Consider the following 27,029-nt stretch of genomic DNA (forward strand, 5'->3'; position numbering starts at 1 on the left):
TTCTAAAGGTATAAGAGCAACAAAGATGGCCATATTCCATATGTCTAAAGAAGACCATGTTCTCATTAATAGTAGGATTAATTTTTTAAGATATAAAATTATTTTCCCCAAATTGTAGGGAAGTAAGCAAAGGTCTCTATATGCTATGGGAGTTGGGGAAAATATGCTTCTACATTTGAGTAGAAATGAATGTGACAAAGAATGATATCTTTTGTGAAACTTGATTGTAAAACAAGTATTAGAGGCAGAGAGTTAAACCATGATCCCCCAAGCAATTACTCAATGTCTGGCACAGAGAACACTTTCCATGCCTGCTTCTAATAGCAATGATCAACAAGCAAATGTGAAATATATAAACTTGTCTTGCCACTATGTGGAATAATCTGCCTCAACTTTTGTTTTATAACTCCATGCTGATCATGTTGATACTGAGTACAGAAACCTGAATGAAGAATGGGTAAACTTTTTATATTGGCCTTCAAAGAATAAGACAAGAATAGTATTTCAATCTAGATAGAAGAGGGGAAACAGAAAGATGGTGTTTGGGGGTGGGGAAGGGGGTGTGTGTATTCAAGGTTTTGTCTTAGGAAGTTGAGAATAGTGAAGGAGAGTTAGGCCTCCCTGGGTAAAAAAAATGGCAGACATAACATGTGACAGGCAACATGTGGTCAATCATGGTACTTCTTCTCGTAATTCTCTGGGTTCCCACTCAAAGGTTCTTTTTCTTTCTCATAAAGCCCTGGATTCTTGTTCAACCAATGAAGAAAAGCCAAGAGAGCACATACACAATCCATCAAGCAATCAGGACAAAGCCCGGGACAGGGAGGGAGGAGGGGGAGATAGGAGAAAAGCCTTTGTCCTGCAAGGCATCATGCATCACAATCATGCAGTCTGAAGGAACAGTTTTGGTGGACAGATGTCTTCACCTCATTTTAATATTTGAGAAAAACAGAAAAGAAAAATCCAGTAAATATTTTTTATCAGATATCATGCAGCAAAGGTTGATTTATCATAAAGGAAAGAATCTTTGCAAAATATAGCTTTCATCTAAGGTGAACATGTAAAAAGTTTTAGCCATTACAAAGAGTGAGTTATAGCATATACCAATTGAAATAGGCAGGTAAATCTTCATGATTATTCAGCGATTTTAAAATATTGAATAGTGTGTTTTTTTAGTTATGTGGGCTGGTCCTGTACTGGAACCCTGGGAGTGGGCGTGTTCCTGAGTTTTTGTGTTTAAGGCTAGAACTCTACCACTTAAGTCACATCTTACATCCAGCTTTTTGGTCATTAATAGGAGAAAAAGACTCCAACATTTCTACGAGGGCTGGCTTTGAATTGTGGTCCTAAGATCTCAACTTCTTGAGGAGCTAAGATTATAGGCATGAGCCACAAGTGCCTGGCTATATAATATATTTTATATTGTTGTTATTTTGTTTTATTGTGCTGGTCCTGGTGCTTGAATTAGGGACTAGGTACTTGAGCTTTTATGTGTAAGGCTAGTTCTCTAAGAAAGAGTCTAATGGACTTTCCTACTGGGGGTAGCTTTGAACTCAGGATCTTCAGATATTAGCTTCCTCAATATCTAAGGTTGCAAGTGTGAGCCACTAGCATCTGGGTTATTTTATTTTATTTTTTATGTTACTAGGGTTTGAACTCAGGGCCTTATGCTGGCTAGGCAAGAGTTTTACTACTTGAGCCACAATATTTTTGCTTTAGATTATTTTTCAGTTTTATAGTCTTGTTTTTGCCTGGAATGTCTTCAGATCATGATTCTTATATCTCTGCCTACATACCAGATGGAATTAGAAATATGTGCCATCATGCTCAGCCTAATTATGTGATCTTATAAAAGCTGAAGCAAAAATGAGCATAATTCACATTTTATAAAGCAAATATTATGACTAACTTTGAACAGCAATCACTTATCCGTAATAAAAAAGAGCATAGTTATCCTCAGTGTTGTACAATACTCTCTGCTCTGTAAAAGATCTCTCAGCTCTAGCCACTTTGAGGCTAGCAGTATATTATTTACTATACTACAGGAGCAAAGAATCTGAGATAGGCTTTGCTGGTTGTTATTGGATAGACTTGCTGAAAATTTAATATATATATATATATATATATTCCATGTGTGCTTTTTACTAGGCTTCCACATAGTGTAGGGATTACAATTGTAAGATTACAATCTTGGGATGATAATTGTCTCCCTTCCATCATTCTGGTGTTTCATGTTTAATGTCAGTGAGTTGGTCAGTAAATTATCTTGAGTCTCAACTCAACAGAACATTAGCTCATTTTTATAACTTATTGTGAACAAGGACTCAGGTTATATCAAGCAATAATTGTTCCTTAAAGTCTGAATGAACTTGGCTTAATGGTTATGAATGCAAGGACAAGTTAAAGTGGAAATAGAACATTTTAGAAACATAGTGAAGGGGGCTGAGGGGGTAGTTCAGAGGTAGTGTCCTGGCCTACTATACCAGAGTCCTTAGGTTCAATTCTCAACATCTTTTAAAAATTTTAAAAATTATTTTTAAAAATTAATGTAATAAAGATGCACACATAAGATTTATTTTTAAAATCTTGTTTGATTGATTCCAGTGTTGGATCTATCTACAGAAACTATTAGAAGAAAATCTACAGTGTGTGTGTGTGTGTGTGTGTGTGTGTGTGTGTGTGTGTGTTGGGACAGGGCTTGGCACTTAGTTCCTTAGATTTTTCTCTAGGCTGATGCTCTGCTCTGCCATATGAGCTACAGTTCTACTTCTGGCTTTTGGGTGGTTAATTGGAGAAAAGTGTATCACAGACTTTTTTGTTCAGGCTGGCGATTTTCAGCTCTCAGCTTCCTGAGTAGCTAGGATTACAATTATGAACCATTAGCATCTGGCAAAAATCCACACTCATATTTTGGAGATGAGAGATCAAATTGAGAAATAAAAATGTGTTATTTGCTTTCAATAAATGCCCACTTTTACACTAAATTTAACTCTAAACGGAAGTATAAATCTTTACCCAGAGAAACTGGGCCAAAAATAAAAATTTAACCGGTACTTGTATTTGTTCATTAGAGAAAAGACTTAATAAATCACAAATGTCATTTTGTTTGGTTTTCCTTTTCCATTTGGGGTATTTCTGCAAGATGTCTTGTCATGTCTTTCTGAGAGGAAGCGAGCAACCCGTTAAACAGATAGTTAGCTATTTCATAGAATGACTTGGCTGGTGTGGAGAGAAACTCACAAACAAGCAGCAAGGGGAGAATTACCACAGAAAAACCCCTAACATTTCCTAACAGAAGAGCAGAGAGAAGTTTCTGAGTGAATCTTCTCAGAAAAGGTCATTTTTCGAGTGACAGGTAGGCATTTTGGAAGGAGATACACATGCAAAAATCATTTAGTGTATTTTTTTCCTTCTGGATTACGGGTCTATAAGACTTAATAGAAATACAAAGAGAGGTTGTTCTGTGAAATACTCACAGGAACTAATGCCTGAAGATTTATGCATTATTCTTCGACTTTATGTTCAAACTGTCAATACAAGACTGTGATGTCAAAATATGATTGACATATTTATATAATATCTCTTCCTGCCAGCAATCCTGTGAAGCTAAACTTGCCTTTCAAACCATAAGATGATAGATCTTTCTTTGTTAGTTTGTATTTTCTAAATGAACTGAATCCTCAGCACATTTATTGGTCTTGCTAAAAATTGCACACAAAGAATACAAAAGCTCTTTAAGTAGCTGCTAAATTTTAAAAAAATCCTCTTCCTTTGGACTGATATATGTATGGGATAGATTCTTCCTTTTACTTAGTTATATTGCACAGAAATTCTTAAAAGAACATTATTTCAGGCTGGGATGTAGCTCAGTGGCAAAGCGCTTGCTTAGCAAGTGCAACATCCTGGGTTCGATCCCCAGTACCAAAAAAGAAAAGACCAAAAAAAAAAAAAAAAAAAGAACATTATTTCTAGTCCCTGTTCATATATTAAACCTAGTTCAAATATTCAAATCGTAGCAGAAGGCAGAAAATACGAATTCAAGGGCACTGTTCAAAATACCATTTAGCAAAACAAAATCACAAAACAGTGTTTTTTAAAGTATGGAACCTGAACAACAATTCTAGACTGCTAGTTTCCCATCAGAATATTAAATAATGGTGATTCCTTTCAGAATCCTTGGCAATATGAATTCAGAGACTATTAGTCATTTGAATCATGTTAAAACTAAATCATGAAAATATATAACCAATTTCAAAAAGAAAGAGACTAAAACCGATTGACTAAAATGCCTTGTGAGGTGAAGGACAATTTGAGATAGTTGCATAAAATTTTTACCTTCACCAAAATATATCTACCAACTTTTATATTATTTTATGTTCTATGAGAGAAGTCAAAATTAAAATTTATACTATCTAAAATCCGGAGGACCCTGAGTTATGCTCCCAATATGTAAAAACCTGTTTTTTAATGACACTGAGTATATGCATGGACCAAGGTTCTATCATCATAAGCACTTAAAAAATATGTGCACTGAAAAATCACTATCTTAGGAAATGTCTGCTTCATTCAGGGTTGCCAATGAAAAGAAGCAGTCGTTTTATACCATCTCCCTTATAAAATATTCTCTTAAAGATATGGAATAAAGAAGCAAGGTAAGACTTTTGTCTCTGGAGGAAAACTTAATTTTTGGTCCTTTAATCTAACAACACAGCCACAATTATTTGCATAGCTCTTCCTCATACATTAGGCACCCATTGTACAAACTAATAAACAAGTTCAATTGAGGCTCCATTTTGCTGGTCTAGCAAAGAACCTGGGTATTTTAATATTTATGGCACATGTTATAAAATTAATTATATAATACATAGTATATATTATGAATAATATAATGTATATCCATATAATATATACATATGCTATATAATATATACACATAATGCAACTGTTATATTATTATATAAATAATGGTATCATTATTGATCATTTGATTGCCCAGCATGGACAATCAAATTATACATACATATCTCTCTGAATTCCTGGTAAAATGTTCATGATAAAATGTTACACTATTTCAAAGCATCAACTCTTGTCACACAAGTAAAATTAACTCCTGAGAATAGCCACTGCTTTATTTATCACATTGATTTTAAATATTTAAAAGGTATTTGTTAAAAATTGATCTTATCACATTTCTCATGAATTAAGTACTTTTAATTATTTTTAATTTTTATTATCTTTACCTGGTTGTAAAAGGGGTTTCAATTCAAAGTATCAGTTCATAAAGTACAATGTATCTTTTTAAAAAAAATTATGTAGTTATACAAAAGGATTTCAATTTAACATGTGAATTAGTAGAGTATATTTTGATCAATGTCACCCATTCCACTGTTCTCCCCCTTCTCTCCCAAACCCACGTCTCCCCTCAACTTACCTGGTGCCATTTTCACATATGTATGTTGAATATTATGACTGTATTTACCACCATTTGTTTCCATTTGTTTCTTCATGTGTAAATAATAAATTGTGTTTAAATTTTTCTACATAGCATGAAGAACGCAGAAGTAATGATAAGAATAATACTCTTTTTCAGTACTAGGAATTTAACTCAGTATGCTACCACTTGAACCACACCTCAGTCCTTTCACTTTTTAGTTTGATTTTCAGATTTTTGTCAGAACTGGCTTTGGACCATGTTCGACCTATTACTATATCCTGAGTATCTGAGATCATAGGAGCAAACCTATATGCTTGGCTTGATTTTCCAGTAGAGTCTTGCTAACTTTTGCTAACTTTTGCCATGGCTCACCTCTTTTCTCTGCCTCCTGAGTAGTAGATAGTGCAACTCTGACCTACCATGGCCAGCTCTAGATCCTCTTAAAACTATGTATTTGCTATTTTTGCAAGGCAAGAAGAACATCGAAGTAATATTTGAATAAACATGTTTCAATTCTTAAAGTAATATATCACTTTAAAATGATTACTTTTAACCACACATGGTAATATGCATCTCTAATTCCAGGACTCAGAAGGTTATGGTAGATTATAAGTTTGAAGTCAACCTGTGTTACGTGGGAAGAAAATATCTGAACCCCCTCCCCAACAAATTAGAAATAAAATAGAATAAAACACATACACACAACAGTCAAACTGTATAATTTGGCCAACAAAAATATAATTTTTGAAGGACAGCTCTAAGAATTTTGGGGCAGCATTTTTTAATATATAATTTTATTGTAAAGATACTGTAGAGAGAGGGGATAGTTACATGAGTAAGGCATAAGGCAATGAGTATATTTCCTATCAAGCATTATTACCCCCTTCTTTGTTTGTCCCCTACCATCCCTTCCCTCCCCACCTCCCTAACTCCTCCCTCCCCCATCCCAAGTTGTAAATCTCATTGTTATAATGGGCCAACCTGTATTCTTGTTTCAGCATTTTGTTATTTCCCTTCCCTCCCCAAATCAGAAAATGTATATACAAGATGCAGCAGAATCAAATACAGTGAAAACAGGGGTTATACCATGGAGGAAGAAGATACAAAAGAAACAAAACAAACAAAAGCACATAGTACATTAAAAAAACCCACAGGGACAAAGATAAAACCTCACTTAGCATCATCTTATATGGTCATACGTACATAGCTTTTGACCTTTTCTACATGTCTGGTAAGATCATCCTAGACTTATACTAGTTATTGCAAATAAGGGAAACCATGGGACCTGTGTTTCTTTGGCTCTGGCTTACTTCACTTAATATAATTTTTTCCAAGTCTTTTCATTTCCTAACAAATAGGGTGTGTCATTCTTTCTGATGGAACAAAGAATTCCAATATATGTATTGGGGTGTGTGTGTGTATGTGTGTGTGTGTGTGTGTGTGTGTGTGTGTGTGTGTGTGTGTGTGTGTGTGTGTGTATCACATTTTCTTGATCCATTCATCACTGAGGGGCATCTGGGTTGGTTTCATATCATAGCTATGGTGAATAATGCTGGGCAGCATTTTTAAAACTAAGTTTTATTTTATTTTTTCCTTCAGTTGTGGGGCTTGAACTCTAAGCCTAGGATCTGTCCCTGAGCTCCTCTGCTCAAGGCTAGTGCTGTACGACTTGAGTCACAGCACCACTTCTGTTTTTCTGGTGGTTAATTGGAGATAATAGTCTCACGGACATTCCTTCCCCCGGCTGGCTTTGACCATGATCCTCAGATCTCAGCCTCCTGAGTAGCTGGGATTACAGGCGTGAGCCACCAGCACCCAATAAAAGCAAGTTTTAAAGGCAGCAAGTTTTAAAGGTATAATGTAAAGTCCAAATCATGATCCCTTCACTAATTCTCACCTCTCCTATTTTTAGGAGAACACTGCCTCATCAATCTCCTGAAGCGCCAAGAACCATCCTGTGATGTGACTTCCATGCCTGACTCAACTATATCTACTGATCAAATGGAAACATTTCAGTATGTCAAAGTAAATTCAAAATTTACAATGTGAAGGGCCACATTCTTCTAGGTTTAGGGCTCTTTGAAAATGATAGACGACAAAAAACCAGGCACTGATGGCTCACATTTGTGATCATAGCTACTCAGAAAGTTGAGATCTGAGGATCACAGTTCAAAGCCAGCCTGGGCAGGAACTCTTATTTCCAACTGATCACCAAAACTTTGGAAGTGGAGTGAGTCTCAAGTAGTAGAACACTAGACTTAACCAAAAATGCTAAGGGAACGTCTTTTAGGCCTTGAAATCAAATGAGGAAAAAAAGCAATTGAAGGCCACGAGGAATACTAAGAAAGTTGGCTCTAACAGATGCATAGTACAATTGAGTAGAGCTAAAAGAGAGCAACATTATCTGCGATGCCCTATGAAACTAACGAGAAGGTTCTGTCCTCAACTCTATCTGCTTCATATATTTTCTTAAGGACTGTTAAATAATAATATCTTGTCTTTTGTGGCAAGAAATATTAACTACTCAGGAGGCTGAGCTCTGAGGCTCACGGTTTCATGAGCCAGCTGAGGCATAAATATCTGTGGGACTTTATCTTCTAATAAACCAAAAAAAAAAAAAGCTAGAAGTAGAGGTGTGGCTCAAGTGGTAGAGCAATAGCCTTGAGCATAAAAGGTAAAGGAGATGTCCTGATTGCTCCCTAGTACTGGCACATACAAGCACACATGTATACATGTACATATATACACAAGCACATGTAGACACAAATTAAATCTCTTTAACCATTAACTATTACAGTATATATAATTATATTTTTTACACTCTACAAATTTGACTTCATTCTATGGAGCTACTATCCCTTTAAGCCAGTTATAACTACAATGAAGAGCCAGAGCATTCTTTTCTTTTCTTTTGTGTCTCATTTCTGGCCAATGACCATTGTGAAAATACGATATTCTTCCCAGTAGCTTAAAAAAGAATTAAGAAACCAAAGGGAAATGCAATGCAATTCTTCTCTCGAGTGAATGCTTTTATGCTACAATATTTTACATTTAAAAAGAAGCAACATTTCCCAAGTGTACCAACAAGGCATATCCCAAAGCCTTTGTTTCTAATTACCAGTTGTTATTTATCATTTACTTCTCAAAATAATTAGTTCTGTGCCTGTATAGTATACAAAAGATAGGATTAAATTGAGACACCTCATGTCAAATATGAAACAGATATTGTTGGCTTTACAAATCTGAATGTTTTTTTTTTTTTTTTTGCTGAAGAAAAAAGAAATCCTGCAGGTAATACTGTTTAAGTGCCTAGATGATTTTGTCAGAACTAACTAAACAACATAATACATCTTGCCTGTAGACTGTGTCCTTTGAAGATTCTCTCCTTTTGATTATTTGTGGATGATCACATGGCTTTAACTACCCAAGGCACCAGCTGCATTGTGAAGGTCTAGGATTAAACAGGATCCTGGCTGAAGAATCTTTCTATGTTTGATGGCTTTTAGAAATCACTTCTGTTATAAATAGCTATGTCCTCATTTGGATACCATTTGCAATGGTTTGCATAAAGGTGTAAGTAAGACCTAAAAATGAAGGAAGAAAATCTCATCTGACTATAAAAGGGGCATCACATACTGAAAACAGGCTTCCCTTTCAATACATATGGCCTCATTCTTCTCTGGCACTATTATGATGCTTATTTTCTAGACTTAAGCACCTATGCAGAGCATGAGGAACTCCACATTCACTAAATGTAAAAGGTCTTTCTCCCAACAGAAGCATAAGTTCATTTTTAATGCCCCAAATGATACATATGTACACAAAAAAAAATTAAAGAAAACTAAGCAACAAAAATTAAAATAAAGCCACTTGAAGTTATGGACTATTATTTTGGCCATAAGTTGGCTATGTAATGTAAAAGAAGGGCATGTATAAAAATGGTAGCTGAGTTTTTGTTCTTATATTTAATTCACTTTTGGTCTTTGTAAATTTGTTTGTGTGTGCTGGTCCTGGGGCTTAACCTCAGTAGGGCCTGGACACTGTACTTGCGATTTATTTTTGGTCAAGGCTAGAAACAGAGTTCTTCTGAATATGTACTTGGTGCCATTTGGCATCCATGATCCAGATCACTTAAGTCAAATGGGCTTACCATAGCAACTTACACCCCTCCACATCCAACAGGGAAAATGTCACAAAATGTAAAGTTGCTTTCATTTAAGATGAATTGTTAGCTGGTAGCCAGTGACTCATTCCTGTATCCTTGCTACTCAGGAAGCTAAGATCTGAGGGTTGTGGTTTGAAGCCAGTCTGGGAAGGAAAATCTATCAAAGTCTTTTATCTGCAATAAACTACATAGAAAATGCCAGTAGTGGCACTGTGGCTCAAGTGGTAGAGCTCTAGCCTTGGGCAAGAAGCTGAAGGATAGAGCCCAGGTCCAGAGTTCAAGCCCCAGGACTGACAAAAAGAAGAAAAAAGAAGAAGAAGGAGGAGGAAGAGGAGGAGGAGGAGAATTGTTGTAAATGCTGGAAAACCATCATCAGGGTTCTCTCTGATTTCACTTACCTGCCCAGTTGGTTGGGTTGGTGAGGCTGGTGTTGGTGAGGAGTAAGCATGACAAAAAGTGGGCATAGAAGACTGACTGGAAAGGTCATTTTGATGACTCAGGGAAGTCCTGGTGAAGTCCTATAGTCATGCATACAAGCCCTTAAAGAAAGCTCATTGGATAAATAAAATGTTCCTTGCCATGATGCTTATTTGTTCAAAGTCAAGTACCATGGTTCATTATTTTTATGCAAATGATTTCTTTCTACATGTGCCGAAAAATGGTTGTAATTAATATTCTTCCTTTTTGTAGAATGGATACTTGTGAAGGAAAACAAATAGGAATTACACAGAAGCAGCATTATTTAGCATAGCTAAGATATGGATTCAACCCAGATGCCCCTCAGTAGATGAATGGGTCAAGAAAATGGTATATACTTCTGACTTTTTGTTCTAGCTCCTCTGTTTTATCCTTGACTTCTGAAGTTCTATTTTTCATTTCATTAATTCTGTTACCTATGGATTCCACTGTTGTTTGCATTGTGGAAACTGAATCTTTTATGGTTCTAGTAGTGTCCATTTCATCTTTTAATGAGGTATATAGCATGTCACAGTTTGAAGCCAGCGGAGGCAGAAAAGTCCTCAAGAGATTCTTATCTCCAATCCACAACTCAAAAACTAGAAGTGGAGCCATGGTTCAAAGTAGTAAAGTGCTAGCCTTGAGGAAAAGAAAAAGAACCCAGGACCAGCACCTAGGCCTCAGTTCATGCCCCACAAACAACAGAAACATATTTGATATATTTAAAGCTTGGTCACCCTGGGTGGTGCTAATTTGTGAAGTTCTGGAAACTTTAGGAGGTGGGGCCTAGCTAGAGAAAGCAAGTCACTGGGCTTCCCTTTTTGTGGAGCTATATTTTGTTCGGAAGCTCCCTCTCCTTCCTCATTTCCTTCTCTTCTCTACTCCCTCTTCATCTTTCTCTCCATAATGAGGAAAGTAGATCATGCCTCCACTGCCCAGATATTTTGCCTTACCTTGATCAACAGGCCAACTATGGACTAAAACTTCTGAGATCGTAAGCTAAAATAAATCTTCTTTTCCCTCCTGTAAGTAGTTCTGTCAAATATTTCGTTATGAGAATGAGTCAAATTCACACAACATGGTAAAACTTTGTCTCATATAACAAGCCACAGGCACACACCTTAATATGTAGTTCACATTATGGAACTATGTGTCTCCAAAAGTTCTAGCATGCTTAAGCACTTAAGAACTTTGTTATATGGTACTTAATATTCTTCAGCATCTCAAAAGTAGAAGAAGCCATCAAAGATAACAATTTAAATATTGAGATTTTCCTTTGCTATAATCAGGGATAACATCTACTTTATTTTTTGAATTTTAGCTGGTAGACCTTAAAATTTTGGTTTAGGCTACTACTAAGCCTATCTTATGTACATAGTGAGAAAATTCTATGCAATGTAATATTCAAAACAGAAAATGAGCCATACATGGGAGACCTGAGTTTAAATAGTGATTTTCTTGCAGGTATATACTTTGATGTTTCTTTTGTTTATTAAGCCATTCACAGCTCTCCTGGATCAAGCAGTTTCATTCTAAACCCACTCTATATATCAAAAGGACAAAAATCTTCCATAAGCGATTGACACCATACCCATCAAGCCAGCAATTCTGGCAACAGTTATTTTACAAAACTGTTTAGTTATTCTCGTCCAGCTCCCCAATGCTTAAATATCAGCTGCTGAGAAACCATATCATGAAAAGTTAATTTGGCTCTTAAAGATAAATGCATTTTTTTTTTTTTTTTGTCGGTTGTGGGGCTTGAACTCTGGGCCTGGGCGCTGTCCCTCAGCTCTTCAGCTCAAGGCGAGCGCTCTACCACTTGAGCTACAGCGCCACTTCCGGTTTTCTGGTGGTTTATTGGAGATAGGAGTCTCACGGTCTCTCCTGCCCGGGCTGGCTTTGAACCGCGATCCTCAGATCTCAGCCTCCTGAGAAGCTAGGATTACAGGCGTGAGCCACCAGCGCCCGGCTGATAAATGCATTTTTTAAAAGTGATAAGAAAGAAAAGTTGAGCTGGGTTAAGACATGCTGCCTATGTTCCAAGTTCTGAAAGAAAATGCACACCCAGAAATACTTCCTGTGACCTTATCAATAGCAACATTCCTGAGACATAAAATAGTTTTCCCTTCCAAATATGTTTGTATGTGCATGTGTGTGCATGTGTGCAAGCATGCACATGCATGTGTGTATTTTGCAGGTTTGTAAGTCTGGGCTGAATAGGACTAGTGGGGTGTTAATGTGAGACTTGGTAAGGAACCTCCCTCCCCTCCAGACATATCTCCTTAACCTCCCCCTTGGCTACCATCAGTCTTTGCTTTCATCTGGGCCCTCTTTCCCATCATCCTCTCCAGTGCTATATTCCCCTTGGCTGATGTTCAGTTTGGCAGTACATTTGTGATGCAATCTCAGAGAACTGCCATGTGAAATGAACTCACACTCTATTCTCAACATCCTTCACTTCCCCTTGCTCCTGCCTATCCTCCTTTGAAAAATGTGATAACCTTTGTTTTAAAAAATACTACTGACTTGTCATATGTATTTGCTTTGAAAATTGAGTCAAACAACTCACACTTGGGAAACATTGCCAGGAAGAGAGAGATCACACTGAGCTATGAGGAACCAAACAAATTGTCTTGACATCTGCTGAAGTGTTACAAAGAAAGCTAGGAAGTAAAAGATAAAAGCAAAGCTTGATGTTTTCAGCCCTTCATTCCTCCCACCTCTGCCACACACTAAGAATAACCATCGCTCACTTAGTATCCATTTGTCTCTTGAAAATGGTTGAACTGTAGACCTATTACCCCTCAGTAATAGTGATCCAAATATTTAACCACTCCAAATTTTACACTTTCATGGAAAAGTAATTCCAGAAGCATGTCAGCCTTAAGGCACATAATGACACATTTTCTTTCTCAGAATGATAAAGCTCAGAATGACAGCCCCAGTTCTATCTCCATCTTTCCTACTTTGTGGATTCAAAACCCATTTAGATATCCCTTTCACAAGAATGACTACCATAGGAACAGCTGTTACTTTATTTTATTTACTTATTATATTTTATTTTATTGTGCCAGTAGGGGTGATTGTACTCAGGGCCTCACATTCTTACTTAGCTTTTTCTCTCATGGCTGACACTCTATGACTTAAGTCACACCTCTCATTACAGGTGGTTTTTTTTTTTTTTTCTGATTAATTGGAGACAAGAATCTCAGGGATATTTCGGCTCAGGTTGGCTTCAAACCTTGATCCTCAGACCTTACCTTCCTGAATAACTATGATTATATAAGAACCTAGAACAGGAAGTGTTTTTAAGATGTTGTCAGCATTTTCCTTTATTTTTCCATTGCCTGTTTCTGCAATTCGCTCTGCAGATGTACAACAAAAATAAAAAATGATTCTGTCTGTTGCTTCCCAGCTTTAGTCTCTACCCCTATCACTGAACCATCCCGATGTCCTTCCACTAAGTTATGTATATTGCCTCAAGATCCTTCTTAATATCCAACTCCAGGCAGCCAGCAGTCAGTATCAATGAACCACAACAATGACTTAGAAAAGCAGGCTTTTATTGCTTTACTGTTTTTGGCTCTCCATCTTTAGGATCAATGAGCATAGGAAAGCTGTGGTCAGTCTACACCAGGCTTTTTTGGAATGTGGAGATGAGAGGAAGCTGAATAGCTTTCTCTTCATATATCTTCACATTCTTCTAACTTTGATGACTCATTTGATCAGTAAAATGTAAATAATTGTGAGCAGGATGTATCAGCTGACAATTAGGCTGAGAATTAGAACCCCATTTTCATGATGATGGGAGGAAAAGATATGAAGGAACGAATATGTAGTGCTCCAATTACCATGTGATATCCTTCAGGAGCTTCTTACTAAGAGAAGTATCAGAGGTGTACTACAATGTACACACATTCAGACATATAAACAGTTAATGTTTTCTAACTGGATAAAGATGATTAAGCAATCTACTTGGAAGATTCATGTATTGCCAGCGTCTGTGGTTCACACCTATGTAATACTAGCTACTCAGGAACCTGAGATCTGAGGAACATGGTTTAAAGATAGTTGGGCAGGAAAGTCTGTGGGACTTTTATCTCCAATTAACCACCAAAGCCAGAAGTAGAGCTGTGGCTCAAGTGGTAGAGCACTAGACTTAAGCAATAAAGCTCAGGGACAGTGCCCAGACCCTGAATTCAAGTTCCAGGAACAGCACAGAGAAAAGAGAAGATTCATATATTCCATTGTTTGGGAATTTCACCCAGAAAAACAAGCAAACAAGAAAAAAAATCCCATTAGACTATAGCTAATACATTCATACTAAGTTTTAGAGTTAAGGTGTATTTGTACCTGTAATCCTAGCTACTAAAGAAGCTGAGATCTGAGGATCAAAGTTCAAAGCCAGCCTGGGGAAGAAAAGTCTGTGGGACTCTTATCTCCAATTAACCACAAAAAGCTGGAAGTAGATCTGTGGCTCAAGCCTTGAGCAGAAAAAGGTAAAGGATAGAGTCCAGGCCCTGAGTTTAAGCCCCAGTATTGGCGCGGGCATGCACACACACACACACACACACACACACACACACACACACACACACACACACACACACACACACACACACACACACACACACAGAGATTAAACGAAGGGGAAGGGAAACTGGTTGTTTTGTTTTTTGTTTTTTTGTTTTTGTCAGTCATGGTGCTTGAAGTCAAGGCCCAGGTGCTGTTACTGAGCTCTTTTGCTCAAGGCTAGCACTCTACCACTTTGAGCCACAGTTCCACTTCCAGTTTTTTGTTCATTGGAGATGAGAGTCTCATGGACTTTTCTACCTGGGCTACCTTTGAACTATGATCCTCAGATCTTAGCCTTCTGAGAGAATTACAGGTATGAGCCACTAGTGCCTGGCCAAGGGGAAAGTGTTTTATTAGAATTCATTAACCTAAAGTATTAGAAATAGTCTGCAGTAGTGTAACAGATACTTCTAGACAAAATATTACTTCATTTCATAAAGAAAATCATGGTTGTTCCAGATGGCTTTGAACATCACAAATATCATTTGTTCTTTTCTTTATTTTTTCAAAGCATACAGACATTAGGCTGAATTTGGCACACCCTACTTGATGAGCTACTATTCTGTTAAATCCATATTGGAAATTTCAGAGTTAAAATAGTGAACACCATAGGTGTTCACAACATGCATGAGTTAAGATGCTCTAGCAATAACTTATAACACCTGAACATTTTTTCTCTCTCCATATATGTGTGTGTATAGATAGATAGATGTATCTATATCTATATCTATCTATCTATATAATATAATATCTAGTTATAATTTATTTTTTCCCACTTGCTCTGGTGTGTTATTAGAAACTACAATTTCCAGAGAACAGAATGACATACTATGCCTAATGAGAATAAGTGAGCAAGTGCACAATGTTTCAAGGGTTCACTGCTCAGTCTGTGAGCCCATACTTTTTAATTTCCTTATACAAACAGTGAACTGAAAAATGGGAAAAAAAATTGGCTGGTCTCAGCTACAAATTAAATCCTTGATTAAATTTTGGCAATTACATCCTCAGGTCGTTTCCATTTAAACATTTTAAATTCATTTGAATAAGCTTCTTAATCATGATCTTGGCAATCTATTGTATGGCAAAGAAAATAACTCTAATAAATACTATTAAGAGGTTGGGTGGCAAATAGAAAAATTGAAGCATCTTGCAGATGGGTATTTTACTCTGTCGGCATCTAAGTTGTTTGTATATGGGTATATGTTACCAAGAGTAAAAAAAAGTAAACACAAGAATCTCATATATGACCTTAACAAGTCAAAAGTAATTAACATCAGTGACTTGCAACTTTTACTATGCATAGAAATCACTTACAGGGTTTGCTAAAATCGATGTGGGTGGCTCACACCTATAATCCTAGCTACTCAGGAGGCTGAAACCTGAGGATCACAACAGAGTGAAGCTAAACTAAGCAGACAGTGCTAAGAGACTACTCCAAATAACCAGCAAAAAGCTGAGTGTGGAGCTGTGGTTCAAGTGGTGAAGCACTAGCCTTGAGCAATAAAGCTGAGAGAGTACGTAGGCCCTGAGTTCAAACTGCACTACCAATACCACACACACACACACACACACACAGAGTTTAACAGATCTGTTTGCATGCATTTTCATTTCAAACCAGCGCCCAAGTGATTCACATTCAGTGATGCTAAGACTACTTGGCATAGTATGTGTTAATACCTTAATATCTACCACATGATTAAATGGATGTCAGATTGGGCACCAGTGACTCATGCTTATAATCCTAGCTATTCAGGGGGTTGAGTTCTGAGGATTGTAATTCAAAGCCAGAGCAAGTAGAAAGGTCTGTGAAATTCTTATCTACAATTAACCATCATGAAGCTGGAGGTGAGGTGTGGCTCAAGTGGTAGAATGCCAATTTGTACAAAAATACTAAGAAATAGTGCTCTGGCCCTGAGTAAAAGCCCTAGTTTAAAAAAAAATAACAAAACAAAGCTCCAGGCAAATGAAACAAAACAAAACAAAACAAAATGGTCATCTAAAGTTCAGTAAGTAATATACAATAACCATAAATAATCTCTCCAGCTTTAAAAACATACAGAAACTAACCATTTCATCCAAGGCTGTCGCTAGTGATCTCCGTTGAAAGTTACTCTCAATAAAATACAGTTGATGGGCCCCAGACTTTGCATGCAGAATCCCTGTTCTTCCTGGATAATAGGAATACGGTTCCTTTAAGACTTCAGCACACTGTTGACTTTTCCCCAGGGCCAATCCGGCTTGCTTTAGGACACTGTCCAGTAGCTCTTTTTCTTATATGCTATTATGCTATTTCTCCCTTGGGTGAGATAGCTTAAAAACACTTTCCTTGCCTACACAAAGCACTATAATTTTAATAATTTAATCTATGCCATAACTCAAAGAATTATGGCATAGATTAGAGAAGCAATGGCCATTTCCATTGTCCTCCCTACAAAGAGGCTCAACCCTGTTTTCAGTGGCTGGATATTGTTACTGATACAATAAACACTAATACAATAAATGCTAATATCCATTTGCTCCATAATCACTCAAAAAAAAGAATCTGGGTTGTTTATTAATCTCATCTGTGTCACAAGTCATAGCTAGAGCATTATATCTAACTTCTCTTCTTTCAGGTTAGATATAAGGACTGCTTCCTAATCTCAAATGGTGTTTCTAAATCTCCTCTGAACTCTTTCTAAATTGAGTGCCTCTGAGCACTTGAAAACAAAGGTCTGATTTGCTCTCCCCGCCCCCCACCTACCCCGCCCCTTTGCTTTTCTTGCACCAAAGGCTACCGAGTAGGACATCTTTATCAAGCAAAGTTGCTCTGAATCCTGTGTTAACCCAGATGAAGAACAAAGCAGGACAAGTTTACTAATCAGCTATGAGCTTGGTAGAAGAGTGAGTTCCTACTTCCCTCACAGAGCAAGCCTACAGTTCCTATTTTTTTTCTTATTTCTTTTTTCTAGGCTGGTACTGGGTTCTTAAACTCAGGGCCTGAGAGTTCCTTCCCTTACTTTTTAAGCTCAAAGCAAGTATTTTACTGTTTGAGTCACACTCCTCACTTCTGACTGTTTGAATAGTTAATTAGATATAAGAATGTCACAAATTTTCCTGCCTGGGCTGACTTTGAACTGTGATCTTTAGATCTCAGCTTCCTGAATAGCTAGGATTACAGGCACAAGCCATCAGTGCCTAACTGTGGGTCATTTTAAATAAATAAAGTGATATAGCTAGCATTTCTGCTGATAATTCACATGTAATTTATTAAACTGGCATCTCCCTGCAATAACCTTGTAAAGAAATGGAGGCTCAGAGGCTATTAAGGATCTATTCAAGCCTATAGAGCTATGTGACCAAACCAGAGCACAAGCTCAGTTTGTCTGACTAAGGGTTTTCTACTAGGCTACATTAACTCCAAGCATGTAACAATGCTTATTATTCTTCATTCATATTTAATTTTCAAGTAAAACTCTTTTAGACAGCCAGTAGGAGGAAAGGGCTTTCTGTCTCTCAGAAAACCCAATAAAATACAGAAAAGAACAAAACAACTGGAAACCCAAAGCTATCTCCAGTAAGAATGGGAGAAGGGCAGGATTCCAGAGAGTAGCTGAGAGTCTGCATAGTAAATGCACAGAAAAGTGGAGTGAGAACAGATACCACTGAAAAGAAGTTGCTGGCATGGTACCCAGGCCAAACAAGGCATTAAAAACTGTAGGCATCCTCTCCTTCCCCCCATCATGGCCAAAAAAGAAGATCCTCACAAACCTATACATAAAAATTGTCTGCCATAAGTTAGGACATTTTTGATAGTAGGCAAACAAAATGATGTCATTTCAAGGATAGAGAAAAATCCTTGAGGCCTCTGTCCAGGAAAAGGACTTTAGCCATTAGGTAGATAATCAGGACCACTTCAGTAATACCACCATGAAAACTCACCAAATAACAAATGAGCAAACCAATTTTAAGAGCCTTGGGATGCAATGTAATGTTATAGTATCATCTATATGTAAATGTATAAAGGGAAATTCTAAAATAGACACCCATACTAGAACATAGCACTCCAAAGGTTTCTCTCCAAAATGTCTAGCTAAGAAAGCTTGGAAAATTATGATGTGAATATGAAAATTCAAGAATGGAATTAGTATATAAAATGTGGACAGTTTGTACAGATTTCATTTAAATACAGAACTGAAATAGAAAATTCTTGGTTATGACCGTTATATAAGAAAATGTAAATATTTTGAAACTGGATGTAAAAACAACAAAATGAATAATTGCATTTGGACCCTGGAGTAGAGAAATAATGGAAAGAAAAGTAAGCTAACTAAGATCTAAAATAATTACATCTGTAAAAATCCCAGTTCCGAGTTAGATCATACTTAGAGGTGAGAGGACATATATGAATTTTGGGAGACCACAACCCAACCCATAATAAGATGCCTTTATGTCATTTTACTATGTAAAAGTATTTGATTGGCACTAGAGACCAATAGACAATTATAAGAAAAGGCTGTCTCTCTTTTAGGAGACATTACATTAGAAATGGTAAGTAAATAAAACCCCACATGAAAAATCCCAGATAAAAGTTCTTTGGTAAGACCTTATCATTTGGATAAGTAAACCTTGGCAAAGGACTCTGGTGTAAAAGGTATGCAGAAGGCTTGCTGGAATAATGCCTAGGACACAGCCCTTGATAGTTGAGTCCAAGTTAAATAGTTCTGCCTGATAGTTACAAGTTCAGTCTGTTCCAGTAAAGAGCCAACCATTCCTTTGGTAGAAGTGGTTTGAAACAAACTTTTTTCCTCTGAAAGCATGTGAGGGAAACAAAATGGGAAAATAACCTGGAATGAGGGAACCTACAGTTGTGCAAAGTCTTACAGAATCACCCACAGAACCCTGAAATAGGTGTGGGAGTCAGTAATCCAATATTCTAGGGACAGCTTGGCTCTTAGGCTATTTGTTTTTATCCATCAGCCACTCAACACAATTTTTGTGGGTGCTAAGGGAAATGATACAGGTAGCAATTGTGATACTGCATTTCTGACATTGTACTCAGACTTGTAGTACTATTACATGATGATTCTAGTGCCAGAACACTAGGTTTATTTCCAAAAACAACATAGGACAAGGCACTTGGATGCCTTTCTGTGATTTTCCTGTGACTTAATCTTGCCTATTGACCAATGAGGTAACTCAGGTGAGGATAATTTAGAGGAAAGAAAAGAAAGGGTGTGCTCAAGAAGCAGGGCCTGGGATAAGAGCATATGACTAATTTATTGAGGGATGATGTAAAAGAGAAGGAAGAAAAGCCAGGAAAATATGGAGGTTCACATAGAGGTAAGGAAGATTCTGGAGTGTACTCTATGCTGTAGGCTTATTCTGCCTTGAGACAATGGAAGGGGTGAGTTTTTTGTTGTTGTTTTGGGGTTTTTGTTGGTCGTGGGGCTTGAACTCAGGATCTGGGCACTGACTGAGCTTTTCTGCTCAAGGCAAGGGGATTAACACTTTGAGCTCCACCTCAGGTTTTCTGATGGTTAATTAGAGATAAGAGACTCATGGACTTTCCTGCCCAGGCTGCTTTCGAACCACAATCCTCAGATGTCAGCCTACTAAGTAGCTATAATTACAGGCATGAGTCACCATCACCCAGCCTTGGAAGTTGTTTTTGTATGGCTGAACTCATCCAATACAGCAGCAGATGCCCCTGAGTGTGAGGTACTTTCAACTCAGGGTGAACTTTCAGAAAAGTTGGCAGCTCCGTAATGAACCAGCAGAAATCAATACTGGCAGCAACTGGCTGAAAATGCACTGACTGAGCAAAGGGGTAATAGATGTGAATACAACACACCCATCTCCCACTACAAATAGGATCTACTCTCTCAACATTAGACTTTGCCACATTTCAAATCTACGTTACAATAGACTTATTCCATTCTAAGTTATCATACAAGATAATTTATAAAAGACTTATTAAAATTTCCTTTCAATACCTCAGGGCCATACTTGAAAACACATGAAAAATGTCACAGATAGAAAAATGCAAAAAATAGGGGAGAGGGGAGAAAAATGCAAAGGACTAGGTGCTGGTGGCTCATGCCTGTAATCCTAGCTATTCAGGAGGCTGAGTTCAAAGCCAGCCCAGACAGAAAAGTCTGTGAAACTCTTATTTCCAATTAACTAGATAAAAGCTAAAAGTGGAGGTATGGCTCAAATGGTAAAGTGCCAGCCTTGACAGATGGATAGTGCTCTGACTCTGTGTTTAAGTCCCAGTGTCAGGCCCCCTGCAAAAAAAAAAAAAAATATGCAAAGGAAAATGTAAGCTCTTCTATGGTACAATAAGTTCCAACTGGATTTCTCTATGTTCTTGCCTCTGTGAAGATATTTTTCCTCCTTTCTTTCATTATTCTGTACCCTAGCTAACACCCAGAAAGTGTTTCCAATGGCAGGTACTTGCACGATACTGGAAGGTAGTCACAGATGGAAGTGAAACTTTTTCCTTGGCTTCTGGAGCCACTATCATAGTTAGCAACCAGCTACCGGGACTAGCAACCTTTGGCTATACTAGCTTAGCTTACAGCTTGCTCCACCACTACTGACTGAAAGGGCAAAGCTTAGCTTGGGTCAGGAGTAACATTTGGCCATGCTTGGATTGGGAATCAGTTCTAGTAGTAACAGAGCCTTATAGCAGTGTTAGACATGAGTGTTCTATTACTACTCATTGGCTAACACCATCTCCCAGTATTGTTTGGCCAAGCTTAGGGGTAGTAGTAGCTTCTTGCTGTAATATCTATGTTTATTGGTTCTCACTATATTCGTTCTCTAATCCTCACATTTCTCTAAGGTATTCTTCTATTAAAGAACCCGAGCTTAGGTGGACATTAGTGGCTCACTCTTACAAATCTAACTAGTTAGGAATCTGAGGCCTGAGGATTGTGGTTCAAAGCCAGCCCAGGCAGGACAGTTCATGAGACTCTTATCTCCAATTAACCACCAAAAAGCCAGAGTAGATATGTAGTTTGAGTGGTAGAGCTCCATCCTTGAGTGAAAAAGCTAAGGGACAGTTCCCAGGCCCTGATTTCAAGGCCCAGTATTGGCACATCATACATATAAAATACCCAGAGTGCTTTTTTGGATCTAGATAACTGACATATAACATCAAACATACCCAACCCATGAAAAAGCTAATTTGGTTTAATCAAAGTAATTACATCAATGGCAAATTACATAGCTCAAACACAGTGGGGGATGTGGCTTGGGGGTACCATTTAGTGCCCTGATTTTGATAAGCTACTTAACACCTTACTTCCTAAGTCAAAATTGGTAGAGATGTACATAATAAAAATAAAAAAGAGGGGCTGGGAAGGTGGCTCAGTGGTAGAGCGCTTGCCTTGCATGCATGAGGCCCTGGGTTTGATTCCTCAGCACCACATAAGGAAAAAGAAAAAAGCCGGAAGTGGCGCTGTGGCTCAAGTGGTAGAGCGCTAGCCTTGAGCTGAGGAGCTGAGGGACAGCACCCAGGCCCAGAGTTGAGGCCCCATGACCGGACCCAAAAAAAAAAATAAAAAAAATAAATAAATAAAAAATAAAAAAGAAGAAAATACTCACTGTTCAGTATTATAAGTGTACATGAAATAATTCATGTACTATCTTTAGAGAATTGATGAAGTCTGTGGATTTAGTTTACATACTTCTACATATCCTCTTACATCTTAAATCTAGACAAACAGATTTAGTATTTTCTGCTCACAAAAATGTTATCAAGGCAAAGGGAAGACTAGGTCAATGCTGAGCATTTCTAGATATTAATATGTGTAGTACATTGCCACTTCTGAAGATTCTCCTTCAGAATCTTGCCTATTAATAATCTTCAGTATATTCCATATAATTTTTTCTTGGTAGCAAACACTGTATTCCATATCTTTTTTGTTGTTGATGGTGTGATTCTAGAGTTTGAACTCAGAGCTTTGGTGCTTTCCCTTAGCTTTTTCAACAATTGGTTTATTGAATACAATACTTGGTAGTAAAAATGAGTTTGTATTTGCCCTGCTTTGTGATAGCAGGGTAAACCCTGGATAGCTGGATCATTGAATTGAACAGGTCAGTAGGACTTAAGTAAATTATTGAACTTCAGAACTAATGAATTGAGAGTTAAAGATCAGTAATTATGATGAATTTATCCCTATTTGTATAATATAAGCATGAAAATTATCTTCACAAAGTAATCAATTGAACAAAATACATTCACTTGGAAGATTTATATAGTTATTCATAAAAATTATGAAATATATGCCAGTGATAAGACTATATTTTAGCTTAATTAATATTCAACTAATGGAATGGTTTACAGACAAAAATTAGTTCTATATAATAACATATTTGGTCATGAATCCTCCATCCATCAGTTGTAAAAACGATTTATCTTTCTCTCTAACCCATCTGTTTACTATAGAATTCTGAACCCAATGATCCCCATGTCTACTCCCTAGTAAAAAGTTTAAATCCCTGTGCAGATATAGAATGCAATAAATATGCATTTATTCAATTACTAGACAAATACACACTTATATTAAGTAGCACTTGGTACCAAGCTTAGGGAAAATAGTAATGAAAACTATAAACAAAGATTCATCCCTTAAGAAGTTTTCTTCCTGGTAGGTAAAAATAACCAATAGGAAAAAATTGATTATTTACACATTGTAAGTCCTACAAAGAGAAAGAGTGGTCATGAAGGCAAGAAATAACTGGATAAGGAGTAGAAACAGAGATTTCAAAACTTTTAACAGGTAACTGAGATAGTTATCAAGAAGATTTTCAAAGCAACAGTAGAAAGATGAAGGAGGCAGAACATTGGTCCAGGCAGAGGAGACACCCAGGGACTGGTTCTGTATGTAAGTATTCTCAGAGCTTCTCTAATTAATGGAACAGAGGAATCATGAAAAAGGACACTAAATGCACAGAGGATAGGGTTAACTGCAATATTCTAGTCTTGTAGATTAGTTCAAGGATGGATTCACTGAGATGGGGAACCAATGAAGACAATTTCATTATACCCCAGATATGAACTGGTACATTCAGATAACATTACTAGTATTTAATTGAGATTGGAAACTTTATCTAGACTGTATTGGAAAGTTTCATATAGAATCCCTACTATGGTGCCAGATATGGATGATATTTTTTTTTCTTAGAGCACGCAAAATACTTGGAATGACAAAAGTCAAACTTCTGAAACTCGTTAACCACTGAGTAGTTTCTCAAATGAAATGGCTCTGGATTACATTAGACAAGTTAGAAAGAAACATCAGCTGAGAGGCTTACTTGTTTAGCAGAGCTGTTTGTGTTGCAACTGGTTCTGTTTGCAAAGAAGAGGGACTGCTATGGAATGTTATGTTCATGACATCATTCCTGACTTTGTAGATTAAGTAGTTTATATTGAGAAGGAAAGAGATGGACAAGGTGTGGAAGGGTAGAGGGGAAGAATACAGAATTACTGGTTCAAAACCATAGGATCATTAACTCCAATTAAAGTTGTAGTACATGAATTATTTTATTTTCCTGTTGCAAAGGGGAAAAATGACAGAATTGAATTAATCACTGATGCATAATTAATTGCTGTTTCCTTGGAGGAAAGGTAGAATTTGTTTATTCTTCAGTGGGTTCATGTTTATACTGTACCAGGAAACCCCTGAGGAAGAATAGCTAGCTAAAAGTTAATCTTCCAGAAATATAGTAAGAACCAGATTTCTCTCTCAAAGATTGCATATGTGTAGCTGTGGTCACTATTTATAATTTTCTATAGCTGGTGTCTTCTAGAGTGCTGGAATGCTACTCTCACCAAACAGTGACCTTCGCAATTTATTCTACTCTTTCCACTTGGATTTCCAAGATTTTTCTTTTCTACTAGCCAACTTAAATAAGTGACTTCATTTTTTTTACTTTTTTCGTCAATGGTTCCTTACATTATACAGATCCAGAATGGCTTTATATGAGTCATCTGTAACTACTTTCCTATTTGGTGTTCAGAAATAGGAATATTCTGAACCTATGAAAGTGTGAAGCTCACTTCAGTTAACATATAGAATTGGACTTTCATTAGCATTGTCCAAACTATTTAAGTGTCTTTTAAATAACTTTTTGCTTTGATGTTTTAAGACTTTTTTTGGCTTTGATGTCTATTTCACTGAAGAAATATAAAATATTTCTTCTCATATGAAACTTTATGCAGTTGGAGTCTGGTAAGAAAAGGTTTCCTGTTTCAATTCTATTCTCCTAGATGATGGTGAATTCTTTTGTAATTATTGTGTTTTGTTTACAAAGGAGTCATGCTTTGACTTTGGGAAAAATGACAAATCATAATAAATAATAACTTTGATCAACAAATGTAGTTGGCATGTAATTCTCTGGAAGTCAGCATCTCAAATTTCTGGATCCTTTTCTTTCTTATTGATTGGTGGTGAAATTCCAGGTCCAAAATGAATATGAGGAAATGCCTCTATTTCCAAGGAGTTCAATTCATGCTTATGTATTAGTATAGTTGAAGTATTTACTCAAAATTATTTTAGCATTTTCTATTTTTTGTGTGCCAGTCCTAGGCTTTGAACAGGGCATTGGTATTGGCACTAAGGTTTTTCTTTTTGTTCAAGCCTGGTGCTCTACCACTTGAGCCATAGCTACACTTTCAGCTTTTTGCTGGTCCGTTGGAGATAAGGATTTCAGAGACTTTCATGCCCACAGTGGCTTGGAACCATGGTTTTCAGATCTTATCTTCCTGATTAGCTAGGGTTAAAGGCATGAGCCACAGGCTTCTGGCCATTTTTACTTTTAATCAAACTAAGAAGTTAAAGCCATAACCATTTTCCCATTGATTAACTAATTTATCAGTCTAAAATATGAAAGGAACTCTGGTTATTGTAGTCTTGTTGTAGATACTAGTCTTGTTGTAGACACAGAATGAACTGATAGACAAAATCCTGCCTCCCAAGGGACATTTTAAGGTAACCAATGTAACTCTGAAGTAGAATTTAAATATAATTTAAGAATAAAGTTGTGGATATCATGACTAAAGTTGTGGATGGTGACATGCTTCTCATTGATGCCATGGTGCAATCAATCACTACAATTGTCACATGCTTTGGCCTCCTGAGACCACTACGGAACATTCACATATTCACCCAACTGCTAGTGGTGATTCTTGATCTTTTTTTTTTTTGGGGGGGGGGAGGGGGGGTCCAGTCATGGGGTCTGAACTCTGGGCCTGGGCACTGTCCCTCAGCTCTTCAGCTCAAGGCTAGAGCTCTACTACTTGAGCCACAGCGCCACTTCCGGCTTTTTTCTTTTTGCTTACGTGGTGCTGAGGAATCGAACCCAGGGCCTCATGCATGCAAGGCAAGCGCTCTACCACTGAGCCACCTTCCCAGCCCCTACACTTGAAATATTTTATCTTGTGCTACATACAAAGTGATTTCAAGGGTTACTGGGCATTTGTATCCTTCATAGATGATGGCAGTCATTATTAGGACTCTCTCTCTCTTCCTCTTTCTATCTCCTTCTACTTCATTCTCTCTCCTTTTCTCTCATAAGATGTTTTTATAATGAATTCTGGGACTGGAGGTATGGTTTAACTGGTAGAGTAGCAGCTGTAATGAAAAAAACCTGAGCAAGATAATGAGTTTCTGAGTTCAAGACTAGCATAAATAATTAAATTAAATAAATATTAGTGTCTATTTTTCACAAAAGATAAGCAAACATTTATTTAATTTCAGTTAATCTTAATTCTCCCTCTCATTTTTCAGTACTTACAAACAAGTGATATAAATTGGTATTTCTTTTGCAAATACCAAAGTGTGTAACTGAACTCTCAATATTTTTTAATCTCAAAAAGTGTCTTGGCTCCATAAAGTTTTATAAATACAAATGTGTCTTTGTACATGTGACTAAATATGATCACAGATTTCATACACCTCCTCTTTTCATGGTCTCTTCTTTCTTTTGTTTTGTGCTAGTACAGGGGCTTGGATTCAGGACCTCAGCACTGGCCTTTAGCTTTTTGGCTGGTGCTCTGCCACTTGGGCCACAGTTTCATGTGCAGATTTTACTGGTTAATAGAACACAAGATTCTCATGGACTTCCTCCTGGGGCTGGCTTCAAACTGAGATTCTCAGATCTCAGCCACCTGAGTAGCCTACAGACCTGAGGTACCATTCCCTGTTCATCTCATATTTTTAACAGAGCATTCCAAAGTAACAAGTCCTTAAATATAGAAAATTCCTCTAACACATGCTATAAAATGCTGTTACTAAATGTCCACAGATCATTCAATTAGTAATTATAATAATAAGTAAAATAAATACATGTAAAAACTAAAATTATGTAGACTGAGGATCCACAATGCATTGGAAGTGAGAATTGAAATTC

General features: G+C 37.1%; 1 protein-coding gene and 1 pseudogene across 1 annotated transcript in view; one reads left to right on the forward strand and one right to left on the reverse strand.

Moving 5' to 3' along the window:
- The window catches only part of Rbms3 (RNA binding motif single stranded interacting protein 3), a 743,920-nt gene that overhangs the window by 316,689 nt on the left and 400,202 nt on the right, over nt 1-27,029 (reverse strand). The window lies entirely within an intron of this gene.
- The window catches only part of LOC122096029, an 85,470-nt pseudogene that overhangs the window by 9,744 nt on the left and 48,697 nt on the right, over nt 1-27,029 (forward strand).

This window comes from Dipodomys spectabilis, unplaced genomic scaffold (genome assembly GCF_019054845.1).
Source record: "Dipodomys spectabilis isolate Male_0828 unplaced genomic scaffold, ASM1905484v1 ptg000365l, whole genome shotgun sequence".
Lineage (NCBI taxonomy): Eukaryota > Metazoa > Chordata > Mammalia > Rodentia > Heteromyidae > Dipodomys > Dipodomys spectabilis.